The 13681-nt window shown below is 39.3% G+C and overlaps 1 protein-coding gene across 2 annotated transcripts in view; it reads right to left on the bottom strand.

Moving 5' to 3' along the window:
- Nucleotides 1-13681, bottom strand: part of Oamb (Octopamine receptor in mushroom bodies) — a 401035-nt gene that overhangs the window by 335032 nt on the left and 52322 nt on the right. The gene's annotated exons all lie outside the window — the stretch shown is intronic.

Genomic DNA, 13681 nt, shown 5'->3' with positions numbered 1-13681 from the left:
AAAAAAATACCACCACCAAAGCTGTACGGACCGAAAATCGAAAAAATCGATCGCAAACATAAGCTTATTAGCGAAAACAAACAACAATTCCCGTAAATCCGACGATGATCATTGATTTCTGCTTCGGTGGAAGCAAACGGAAAAAAGCTACCCTCTTTCCGCGGCACTCCCGGTTCCCACAAAACGCAGCACACCGGAGCCCAGAAAATAAATGATTAATCATCCTCAAAATTCCGCTTTTCCCCGGAAAATGTGGCTTTCGTTCCGATTCCGAACCCCGAGGGGGCGTGGGTCAAAGTTTTCACCCCGGGACCAAGCCAAACACCGAAAAGCAATAAAAAACATTTCTCTTATTATCATTACGCAGAAGTGAGGAGCGAGATTTTGTTTTTTTTTTTTTCACCCGAAACAGACGGCAGAAAACAATTCAAAAACTGTCAAAAGTCCGATTCTTAATTACGACGCAGTCCCACGTGACCACCAGCAACGCAGCCGCCGTCCGCCACGGTCATTTATTTCGCTTTGCCACGCTGTTTCCGCCGTTTCCGGCGGTGGTGCGATGCTTGAGATGTGGTGCGGGAAGAAGGTGATAAATATAAAGCTACTTTGTCCGGAGTCCGGAAAGAAAGTAAGACCCCTCCCCGCAACTCTTCGCTAGTCCTGATTGCGAGTTGAAGGGAGCACGTCCGTTGCGGGGTGTGATTGGGATAAGTGATTTATGACTGTTTGTGTTCACCGTTTCCACCAACGCACCACCACACCGTCGTTATGAGGGGCGGTGGCGGCTGCGGTGGCGAAATAAATCTCGATTTAACGATCGGAACTTCTTCAGGACATGAAAGCGTTTGCAGCGGGAGTAAGAGTTGAGACTTGGCTGCCGAAAATGTTCCACGGAAGATGGTTAATTTATGCGGTTGGGGAGTTTTAGCAGTAAAAGTTATCATTTTTTGGTTTAACGTGTACTACTAGTAGCCGAAAATCCGAGCCTATCAAGCGTTGTTCAAAAATGTCGACATGTCAAAAGCTCCCATCTTCGTTGATTGATTCGAAAGCCTAGTATCAGTGCTGATAAAAATCATTTCCTCAACATTCAAATAAGCTGAAAATGAAGGCAACCATGAAAGATAAATCAACTACCTGCATGAATATGAATTTTGACATTAAGACATAACATGCTCTTGATCAAGGCAACCGCTGAGTTTCAAAGTCAACAATTGTTCTTGTTCGTTCAAAGATGTGTATTCATTATCGCCTGTTCTGTTGTCATAATCATCTTGGTGGGGATGATTTTGAGTATCAAATGCGAAATAATTATTTTCGTTTTGCACATTTATTAATTTACCTTCGCGTCAATATATTGATACGTGTGGGGTTCGCTTTCGAGACAATTCTCGGAATCGTCCTTCTGCAACTAGTGATTTTCCTATTGCTATTCTTTCTTTTGCAGTTCGAGCCTCTTCTGCTAGTATTAGCTTAACTTGGTTGGGTCCTAATTCTATGGGACATCCTCCTTGGTCTTTCCGGGGACATGCAGCGACATGCTAGGAATTTTGAATGGTTCATTTGTCACCTGTCACTTTTGCACACAATTCAATAAATCATAGCCGTCTACAACTTGCCCATAAAATAGTAAGTGTCTAATATCACAGATGAATCACCCCTCGGCAAACTTATGGCGAGCGTAAGAAGCTGGATAGTTCTTGCCTATGGGCAATGCTACACAGCAAAAAAAATGTAATATCGATCAACGTAATTCAAGCTGATGTATGAAATAATGATGTAATAGCAAAAAGCAGGTACAATTTTACATCAATGGATGTAATTTTGTTCGCAAAATCGATGTACATCGTACAATGTGATATTACACAACCGAGGGATTGACCTGGTTGCAGCAGTTTCGATGTAATATTCAACAACTTTTTTTGCTGTGTATTCTTCACCATCGGCTGGCAGTAAACACTGCCAAACAGTATTATGCGTAAAGCTCAATCGTGACTCTACGATTGTTTGTTTAGGTTCGCAAATTGATGAATGATTAGAGAGAAGCAAAATTAACCAACTTTTGATGAAAAAAGGTTTAAAAGTTTTTTAGATATATTTGAAAAATAATGTAAAGTGTGTCCGGAAATATTGTTTGTAACTTTGTGGCGTCAGTGGTCTGAGTCAACGTAAGAATTTCTTTCAGTGTATGGTTTAGCTGTCAGTGGATACTTTCGCCTTCGCGTCAACGTGCATATTGTTTAGGCTGTGAACCATTTGCCGAGTTAAATTTAACTCGTGGTTAAAAGTGACATTTCGCAAGTTATTTTCTATGTTCGAAAATCCCTGTGCTGTCGATCGACCAGTTTTCGAGAAGAACTTAGCCAAAGTTGTCAAAATTTAACTTCTTGTCTGTCAGAAGTAACCACGCTCGGATAGCAGGGTTAATCGATAACTTTCCATCTGTCAAATTTTAACCAAAAGTTAAAATAATCCACAAAATGGTTCAGAGCCTTACTATTAAATTGAAGTGAAAATAACGTCTCAACAACAGGAGCTGTAAAATCTTATTTTGGACAAGTGGTTCTCAGAAAACAATCGCGAATTCAGTCTGGGGGGACGCAATAAACGGTGTCGAGTGTCATCAGCAAGTTTCTACAAACCAAAACGGTTCAGATGAAGCCAACCAAGCAGTCGAAAAGGGGAACACCAAGGGGTAACTCACTCTACCACCTTGTGTTTAACACTCCAAAAACACAGTTCGACACACTCCAAACACACTTCCACCAGAATTTTCTATTAATTCTGGCACCACTTCCATGACTGTTTACATTCGATCAAGCGTTCGATTGTTATGTTTATAAACAGTAGTTTTACATCTACGATGAATTTATTCAGAGAGATATACGAGAGATGGCTCAGAACGTGGCAGAGAAGGCAGCCATTGGTGGACCTTCTCTCGAAAGCTTGTATGGGAGGTACGCGGATCGACCACATGAGTTTAGTTTCATGGAGGGGAAGATCCTGTGCATTCTGGATCTTGCGGAAATTGTGCGAACAAATGGAATTAATCCGTTTTTAAAAGCACGTAAAAAAGCGCGAGTCAGGGCGCGAATTTATCTTGGGTCCGCCGAGGAACAAGACCGTCGTGAATTTGATGGTCACAAGGAAAAACTCTGAATGAAGGGCTTTTTCTATGTCAACCAATGCATGCGTTTGATTATTGTGTGACAAGCACCTGGAACAGTTAAACAAAATCTGCCAGCTACTACCAGCTTTATTAGGCTTCCATATTAAATTTATATTTGTTAGAAAAGTCAACAACGTCTTGCGCTAGGTACGAATTGTTGTGTTTAGAGGCTTTGCCATAAGCCGAGGATGTAGTTTCTTAAATCTTCATCTTGATTAACCCACAAAACGCTACACATGTTATGCTTCGTTGAAATGCCTGGCGGTGGTGGTGGAACGGAAGCCGATCCCGGTGGTACGGCTATCGGCACGTCGCCTTCGATCTTGATATTCACCGAATTCACATTGATTGAGCCCTTCTCATTCATCGATATGGTCCATCCCGCGAAGCGCTCGTTTAGCAGATTGTACAGCTTCTCAACCTTGTTCTCAACTGTTCGCAGGGTTGGTCCCGGATCGTCAATTTTCACCTTCACAATGAATCTGAAACAAGCTTTTAAACTACATTTCATGAGTCACGCTTGAATGCCATGCTTAAACGACATAAAGTTTACCTTATTACGTGACGATTGATTCCACATTTGTTGAAGATTTCGTTGATGACGCTTCGGATCTGGTGGCTTTTAGCTTCATCCTTTAGGTTCACACTACTGGATCAGCTGCATGATGCCTTTCGCGTCTGCATGAGCACTGACACTCATTTATTTGACCTGCCAATTCTCGAACTCCACATTTATCGCTCCACCAAGAATCTTGTGTTCGACCCAAGGTTCGACCGTTCCCTGGACGCAATAATATTGATATTAGGCACCCATTTCGTCTTTCTCCTGCAGTGAGAGGGCCAATGCCCGTTTCAATTGCAAATCTGCACATCTGCACAACAACAAAGGAGTTGCAGGAGGATATGCTTTTATCAGCATTCTGTTATGGGTGAGGATACGGTTGCCAGTAAATATATTTTTTTCGGTTGATGTTTTGACAGCTCAGTTAACATGATGAAACACCCAGAAACACCTTCCGACACCCAAAAACACACATGAAACACAATAAGCACAGACACAAGGTGGCAGAGTGACTTACCCCCTGGGGAACACGCAACAAACAAGGCGAGAAACAAGTGGTGAAAGTATACAAGTCAACTGTGCAGGACATTAAAGTGAGATGTGGACTGTACCGAGATGATAAAGGGCTTGAAAAATCGAAAAGTCGGGCCCGAAAGCTATATCATTGGTTGTTAACCAAACATGCAGGTTGCATCGTACAGAACGACAAAACATACGTGAAGGCTGACTTTTCACAAATCCCTGGTAATAAATTCTACACTACGAAGGACAGAGAAAGCATAGAGTCTAAGTTTAAACAACAGAAGATAGAAAAATTTGCGAAAAAGTATCTCGTTTGGCAAGCCATCTGTACGTGCGGTAAAATCAGCTAAAGGCCCAAACGCAATGTGAGCGGAAGCGGAACGGAAACGGAAAGTTTGACATTTGTCACAAATGACATCAAGCTGCCTAACCGAAGTCGATTTGGTTCTAACTTGTTTTCAATCCGACAAGTAGGCTTACTCAGATCAGGCTTTTCCGCTGCCGCTGCCGTTTCGCTTCCGCTGTCATTGCGCTTGGGCCCTAACCATTCATCTCAACCGGGAATATTAACAGTGAAATCTACATCAAAGAGTGCCATTTCTAAAGCAGCATTCTCAAAACACCCTGTTTTGGCATCTTGCCACTACTCAACAATGAAGAAGAAATGGCACGAGGAAAATAATGTCATTGTGGTACCACGTGACATTAATCCTCCAAACTGCCAAGAGCTCCGACCGATCGAGAAATTTTGCTGGGCAATAATGAAAGCTGATTGTCGGAAAATGGGAGGAGAGTCAAAATCGGTTCTAAACCTCAAGCAGAAGTGGACAAAAGCTTACAAAACCAAAGGAGAGAAGCTTGTCCAAACCTTGATGGCAGGAGTCAAGTCAAAGGTCCGAATGTTTGGGCGTGAGGGCGGAATTTAAATCTTTTATTGCAAAAGTGTTATGGAACATATTTCAGGAAAATAAATGTTGAGGAAACAATTTGTTTGGATTTCTGTTAAACCTATAACGTTCGTGTGATGATACAAAATTTATTTCCGGATACTAAAGAATGTGGCTGCTTTCATAATTTGAGATGTATGTATGTAATGTATGTAAAGGATACCACTCATTGTTGCAAGGCACAGCCATTAGACAGTGGATCATCCTCCAAGTATGACTTGATCAAGTACGATACCTGGTTGTATTCAATTTACCATTGTAAGAAGGGCCAAAAACGGAGGGGCGGACCCGTAAGCAGATACACTTACGCGTAATCCGCGGGATCAGGAGAGTCGCCTTCCAATGATAAAATCCTACAACCCGATGTAGAACAAGCCATCATACGAGGGAACGTCCCAATGAGTGGGGAGAAGAGCCCGCCGTCAATTCACGAAATGTTAATGACAAGGAGTTGGCAATTCCACTCTCCCCATCCAAATCGCTTCAATCCGGTGCCCTGGTGGTCCCATCCCTCCCCTTTGCATTTAATGTGTGTATATTTATATATATATCTATATTAATATCGGCATTACCCGTTAGATTTTGTCAACACCATTTTGACTTCTTAGCTTTTCAAAATCTTTAATAAATGCAAATCTTTCTATCTGACCTATTCCGCGAGTCGTGCGAATCTCCACCACCAATGAGTCAACAAAAGTCACTCACTAGTGGGGTGACTCTCCGTGCAATCAATGAAGAGTCACCTCACCCGAGGCGACCACCGTCACCCTACTAGCGACAGAGAGTCATACTACTCGCAGAACAGGCCTGCAGGTGACGTTTAAATCTCCACAATTTTACTGAAAATCTAAGAAAATTATTAAACAGAATTTAATAATATAACTGCAGAGCACAAGCAGTTTAAATATACTGAGGACGTGTTGCCAAAATCGAACGGATACTTTATATGTTTATTAATTTATCTTACCTTTGATGGACCAACTACTTACCTGTCCTTAATGGTCATAAGCTCCATCGGTATTTCCCGGTAAATCCAATCACGATCCTTTACAACATTTGGCCGACCTAGTTGGAGGTTACACCAACCTAAATCGACGTGATTTCTTTTTTTTTTTTTTTTTTTTTTTTTTTTTATAACAACCACAATTTTAAACAATTAAAATCTTCAATAACTGCAACTATTTGCTATTCTTCTCATATCCCACTTTACTAAATCGCTGCTCTCCCATCACATTCTTATTTTCTTCTTCCAATGTTTGTACGTCTTTCCCTTATTGTCCTCATCTGATGACTCTCCATCAGAAATTTCACTCTCTTCATTATTGTATACTTCATTTAATGTTCTTTTCATTTTTTCTCTATCCTTTGCAAGCTCCTCAAAACTTATTTTGTCCATGTTCTGGAATCTTTGGAAGTCTTGCTCTAACGATTTTTTCCAAGTTATACTAGGTCGACCCTCTTTCTTCTTTTCAAAATTTAAATTATATGCTAACTTCAAAGGGTGATTTTTATCCCTTCGCAAAACATGTCCAAAGTAACTAATACGCCCCACCCTAATTCTCCTATTAATAGTTTTACCGTCTAGTAGCTTTCTTGCATTAAACTTAATTTCTCTAGGTTTTACGCAGTACTGGTATATACTCCTCAAAATAAGTTTCTCATAATTAGCTATTGTAATTCTACTTTTCTTTGTCAAAACTGCTACTTTGGTGCCGTATTGTAAGGACGGTGATATCACTGTTTTATACATTAATTTACCTAATTCCCAGCTTGGTTTAAACTTTTTGCAAAATTCTACTATAATCTTAGATGATTTAACCGCTTTTAAACATCTCTGCCTGCAAGTTAATTTTCTGTTCAATGTAGATGTTAAACAAACTCCTAAATATGTTATACTGTCACATACTTTAAATGTCTTGCCGTTTAAGATGATTTCGTTAGGATGTTGCACTTTATCATTAGGATATCTAATTAATACCTGACTCTTTTTGCAGTTTATTTCTAGTCCTACGACCTCCAGCTGTATTTCTAATTCTTTAAGTATCTCTTCCATCTCTGCTTTAGACTTCGTTATAATTAGAATATCATCTGCAAAAACAAGTAGCAAAGGAAGTTTTAATTGATTAATATCCAACAATTTTAGTTCCGGTATTTTTGCAACAACTCTGTTTAAAATATCTTGCATTATATAATTGAACAGCAGAGGTGAAAGAGGGCAGCCCTGTTTTATTCCTTTTCCTCTCGTTACTTCTTTGGAAAATTGATTCTGCCACAAAACTCTTGTAATCTCATCTTTAACACATAATAATACTCTATCTATTAGTCTCGATGGAACTCCAATCTTAATCTACACTTCTGATAAGCATTGTAATTTTACATTATCAAACGCTTTGCTAATATCTAGAGCTAGTATATAAAGATCCTGACCTGCGTTCCAATACTCTTCCATAATACGTCTAGCTACGAATATATGATCATCTGTAGACCTTTCTGCAGTAAAAGCCGCCTGATGCAATCCTGGCTCACCTGCATATTTCCTTAGCTGATTAGCTATCCACTTAGCATAAGTTTTGTAAGCTACATTACACATGGATATTCTTCTAAATTGATCTGCTTCTGTAGCTCCTGATTTCTTGGGAATGGGTATTTGCGTTGTTTTCTTCCATTCGTTAGGCATTTCATTTCTAATATACACTTCCTGTATTATCTCTGCTAATCTTTGTATTGAATTTTCATCGGCATATTTAATATATTCCGTAAATATTCTATCCGCTCCTGATGACTTACCATCACTAGTTGCATAAAGTATGCTCTCAATTTTATATAATGTTGGTGGATTTGGCAACGGTGTATAATCATTGTTTGAACCAAATTCTATTTCTGGGCCCTCACAAGTTTTTAAAATGTCTTCCCAAACTCTAGTACTAATTATTGCAGATTTCCTCTTCTTTTGCTTAACAAACTGTTTAAGATAATTGTAGGTTTTTCTTATTCTTATGCCTGCATCAAAATCTTTAAGGTTTCTGAAAAATTTCATGATTTCCTTTTCATTATGTTCTTTGACTGCCTGCTGATACTCTTGTCTACGATTTCCAACTCTGTACTTATAATTCTGCATATCTGGGTGTTTATGAGAAACCTTTATCGCCACTCTTAGATTGTCTAAGGCTTTTCTTCTACGTGGTGTGTTGGGAATTCTAGAAATCTTAATGGTTTTATGAGCAGCTATTCTCATTCTACTAGCTAGTTCTTCATAGCATTTATCTATTGTGTCTGTTTTAACGTCTGTTTTAGTAGGCAAGGTTGATAATGCTTCCCTGTAATTTTTTCTTATTCCTGGATCTTTAAGCAAATCAATTTGAACTTTAGTTGACTCTTTTCCCTTCCTTGTTTTACTGGAATAATTGTCGAATAACAAACCTATTGTTATTAATTTATGATCCGTTTTCAAATTTGTCCAATATCCCTTAATATATCTTACTCTGAATTTAGTATATTGTGATACTAATACGTGATCAATTTGGCTACTTTTATCCTTGCTTCTCCATGTTCTGCTAACATCCTTTCCTATCTTGGACAATACATTTTTGAGCCTCGAAAGGTGTAAGAAACATTTGAATAACTCTCCGTTTTCATTACAATAGTCATGACCTAGTGTTTTACCTATCCATACTTCATCTTCTGGTTGTTGATCTTTTAAGCCAAGTTGAGCATTAAAGTCTCCTAACACAATTAAGGTTTTACGATCGTGCTCAGTAATCAGCTCACTAAGACTGGCAAGAAAAGTTTTCTGATTAGAATTCGGCGCATGAACATTTATGATTATCAATTTTGACCCACTTAATGAAAGTTTAATCCACATGATCCCTTTCCTTGGCTCTTTAACTTGCAGTATATCAATCCCCTGATTCTTCTGTACAACTATGGCTAAACCTCTGGTCTTATTAACATGATTGTCTCTTACCTTCCATGTATAGTTTTGAGAATCTATCTGATCTCCTAAAGTATTAACTTCCTGTAATGCAGCAATGATAACATCGTTTGCTTTCAAAATTTCATCAATTTCATCCCTTTTTCGTTTGTCTCTGCATCCTTTCACGTTCCAACTAGCAATTTTCAACACCTTGTTAACCTTGTTTGTACCTTCGTTCCTCCTACTCATTTTTTTGTTTTCCAACGGAATTGTCTGCCTATCTTTAACATCAGCCTTTCTTGGTGTCAAATCTTGTTTATCTTGGTTTCTCTTCAGGTACCCCATAACCCTTCCTCCTAATGTTGCCTTACCTTCTTGCATGGGTCTTGTAGCGTCTGATGTTACTTCTGGTTCCTCCACTCCCCTACCTTCAATTTGTATTACGCTGTCATAGTGATTCCCTGTATAATAAACCTTCAAAGGCAAACTATTGTCTATGTTTTCACCAATTTTAACAATTAATCCTTCCCCATTGTAAACTTCAATTTGTTTCCTGAATAGCTCGGCAACAGTAACTAAAGCTTCCTGTCCCACCCAGAACCCATCCTGTCTTAATTTATCAATAACTAACTCAAACGTTCCAATTTCGTCTAAATATTCAATCAAATAAATCTCGAATCTTTCTCTATTGTGTTTTACGTAGTCTGCAATAATATTTCTTAACTTCTGGACATTATAGTTGGACATGTGATAAGTTTTATTTACCCTTCCAATCTGGTCAAGCAAAGCCCTGATAAGACAGTTACCATCTCCTGCAATTCTTTTGATTTTTGCTACTTCATTAACTTGCCTGAATTTTACGGAGTATTTTTCTACCTCCGGTGTTTCATCGCATATATCTGTTGCTAGGTTCACGCAATAATCTATTGAGTTCCAGTCTTGCAATTCTTCATAACTTTGAATCGCATAATAATCAATCCAGTTTCCACTTACTTCTGCAATTAATTTGAAAGGTGACAATTTCAACCTTCTCTCTGTTACTCCTAGCACTACTTCTCCCAAACCGCTCGTGAATATAATTATTTCTCTATTTAATCTAGCTGCCAATTTGCTTAGAACTTTCCATATTTGTTGCACCTCATTCCAACCCCTACTTATTTCTTCCTTATTGTGTTCAAAAAACTTATCAATAAGATCTAATATGTCTTTCAAATCTGCTTCTCCTATTTCTCCTATTTCCCGTTTCTGTATCGCATTGTGAATCAATCCCTCCTTTAAATTACCATCATTTGCCCGCATAAATTCAACTTCTTTGATTCCGTTATCAATTAATGTGTATGGAAGTAGTTCAATATTGCAATTTGTATTGTCTTGCTTCTGGTCACCTGTGTATTGGAGCAGCTTTTTATCAGGATCAGCATCTGTATTTCCATCCATATTTACATCCCTTAAAATATTAATTTGCCCTAAACCATTTTCTGATTTATCTGATAGAATGCTAACTTCCACAACGTTTTCAATTTTTCCTTTCTCTTCAACAAAAAATTCAAGTGTACCAAACAATTCATTTACTTTCCCTTTTCCAAGTACTCCTACTTTGCCTCCTAGCAGGAAGATTTTTATTTCGCACTCCAGAATGTACGAAATTGACCATAGAATTTTTGTGTCATCATTGCTCATGTAATTATCACATGTAGCTATAAACTCTTGAAGAGAGTCTACTATTTTTTCGTCGTACAACCTTTCCAAATCCACCAACAATCCGTAAATTATAATCTCAAAGTCTGCCACATTTTCTTCTGTAACGTTGCCTCTTCCTACCTTACTAATTATTTGGTCCAATGTCTTTTTGGTGATCTTAGTCGGTTTACAATCTAACTGTACTGTCAAACGTAATCCCTTAGACAATAAAACCGTTTTCTTTAAGAACCTCCCCATGTCCCTAAACTCATGCTTCGTCATCTTGAGACCAAAATCCAATAAGAATTAAATTAAATGTGATGTGAGAGCAGCGACTTACCTACACCAACGCGCATCATCGCAACCACTCGGCACTTTCTTCCTCTTCACTAAATTGAAGAGCTTCTAGGGAAACTATTTTCTTGCGGACCGCGTTGCGGTCAGACTTCACTGTTCTTCTTCTTCTTTTTCTCTTTAAACCCCTACTACGAGAAGATGAAACACCTATGTGGCACTCACTCTCCTACTATCGGTTGTCGCTGCATTAGAACCGCTGCCGCTCTCTTTCACCGTTTTCTTTTTGCTTCTCTTTCTATTCTCTTCGTCTCACAGAATTTCACCGCCGCTTTACTCTGTATTCCTTTAGGGTGCTCACTCACACACTACTGTTTGCCGCTATATTTTTGGCGGTTTATTTTCCCTGCACTATCAGCTTATTCTTTTCTTCCTCTTTCCTGCCACTCGAAATTATCGCTACCGTTCGGCGTGAAATCACAATTTCCACTCTTAAACGCAACTCCCCTTGCGCTCCCCTCGCACACATATGCACACTGGGCCTCCCCGCATAGACCCTTCGCCCTTTCAGCAGCAATTCTGCCAAAGCTGCTTTCATAATTTGAGATAAGCTTAAACTTGTTTAATATTGATGGACATATATTCGTTTCGTCACACCGGGAGGTTCGATTTGACAGCTCGAAATTGGTTGGATTTTGGGATCCATCTTCGGATCAATTAGATTCTTGCCTCTTCTTAGGGTTTGAAGTAATTCGAGGCATTTTCCGGAGAATCTTGACCAAAATTTAAATGGTTTTAGAAACCTCTCAAGCGTAGCATTGAAAACTTCCGAAAAGATGTGTGGAACTATTTCTTGAAGGGCATTTCTAACTGCCTTTATTCTAGTTTTGGTCGATGTCCAATCGTCTTTACTCAAACTCGAATGTGATTCGGAGCATAAGGCAGGCAACGCAGAATTTCTAACATTCTTCGTTCCACTACTTTCTTGAGGACACTCATCAGCATTGTGAAAACATCCCTCGACATTTGCAGTAGCATTACAGCTTTCACTAGGATCACTGTTAGTGATGCCGCTAGCTTCTGTACCTCGTTGATTTGTCTCACGCATCTCAGCATCCTCGGAAATTTAGTGAATCCTAGGACTTTTATTGGACTGTTCTGAATCGCCCTTTTCCTTTTTGTCACCAAGTTGTTCATATTTATCCTGATGAATGTGGGCGTCTTAGTGGAATACCTGTATAATGAGAGAGAGAGAGAGAAGGATTAGTAATTTCCATTTAATTCCACTACCTTAGGTAAGGTAGTGGAATTAAATGGAAATTACTAATCTTTCTCTCTCTCTGATTTCTCGTTACTTCCTGATTTCCTGGAGGATTTTTTTTCTTAGATAGGCAACTCCGAATTTATAATCCACAGTGAAATCGCATTTTTCTAAAGTCTCCATGGAAACAGCATCAACAGTCAAGACAAGTTCAACGTGATACTGTTTAACTGTATATCTTTTAAGGATCTTCCTAGCGTCATCCATTAATCCTTCATTTCGGCTTTCCACGAAGGCAAGAAAATCTTAATTTGTGTCCTCTACACTTTGTGGAAAGAAACCCAGTAAAATTTCCGGCCTAGGTATGTATTTTTCTTCAATTGCAATGAGGCATGGTTCTTCCCATGGCTTTATGTTGGGAGTTGTAGCCTTTAACCAGTCAACCGTATCCTGGTTTTTACAAATGATAATCATATGCCCTGGTCTAAATAAGCAATTGCCAAACTTTGGTTTGGTTCTTCCCTTCCTTTGCTCTGCTACTTTCCTTAGTATTGCCTTTTGGGTAGCAACTAATTGTTGTGTTCTACATGAGGATAACCATCGGGCAAAATTCCAATCCTGATAAAGTTTAATACCTCGCTATAAGATGCTTTATATGAGACATTAGTGACCCGTTTAGGAGTAGACGATTGTCTAACATCTCCTCTTCTAGCTGTGTCCAGCCTTGACTGTACCGAGGACTTTGCTTGAGATGCATTTCCTCTATCAGAATGGAGAGCAACCCTTTCAGGTGGATTGATGTCGCTCGAGTTAGACTCGCTAAGCTCCGCATTTCAAAGACGCTTATTCGGATCAGAATATGGTACGTTAAAAGGCTCCTCAGCCAGTACCCGAGCCTCATCGTGGCTATGACCATGAGGTATCAGGTATTTGAACCTCTTTTTCCTGCTCCATTGAGGCGTTTAGCCTTTTTATCGGATGTGGGCCTTGGAATTGAGCTGAGCAGAATTGTCAGCAGTAGCAGCATTTACAGCAGTAGCAGCATTAGCATCAATAGCAGCGGCAACTGCCGTAGGAGCATTAAACTCCTTTCGCATCTTCTTACTTCCATACATTTCCTCGTGGGACAGATACCGACAACAAGGTAACGTTAATACCGTCCTCATAATCGTCGTCATCATCGTAAACATCGTCGACATCAACACGCCTGGGTGAATCGAGGATTGACGAGGGACATGATTCTATTTCCTCTAGCGAATTATTGCGCAACTGATTTCTCTATCAAGCTCCATCTCAATACGCACTTTTGCTCTGTAATAATGCTTCTTTCATT

The sequence above is a fragment of the Ochlerotatus camptorhynchus genome, unplaced genomic scaffold (assembly GCF_037179485.1).
Source record: "Ochlerotatus camptorhynchus isolate MF236.1 unplaced genomic scaffold, CSIRO-AGI_Acam_v1.1 ptg000124l, whole genome shotgun sequence".
Lineage (NCBI taxonomy): Eukaryota > Metazoa > Arthropoda > Insecta > Diptera > Culicidae > Ochlerotatus > Ochlerotatus camptorhynchus.
The sequence above is the reverse complement of the archived record's forward strand: the minus strand, read 5'-3'. Positions and strand labels throughout refer to the sequence as shown.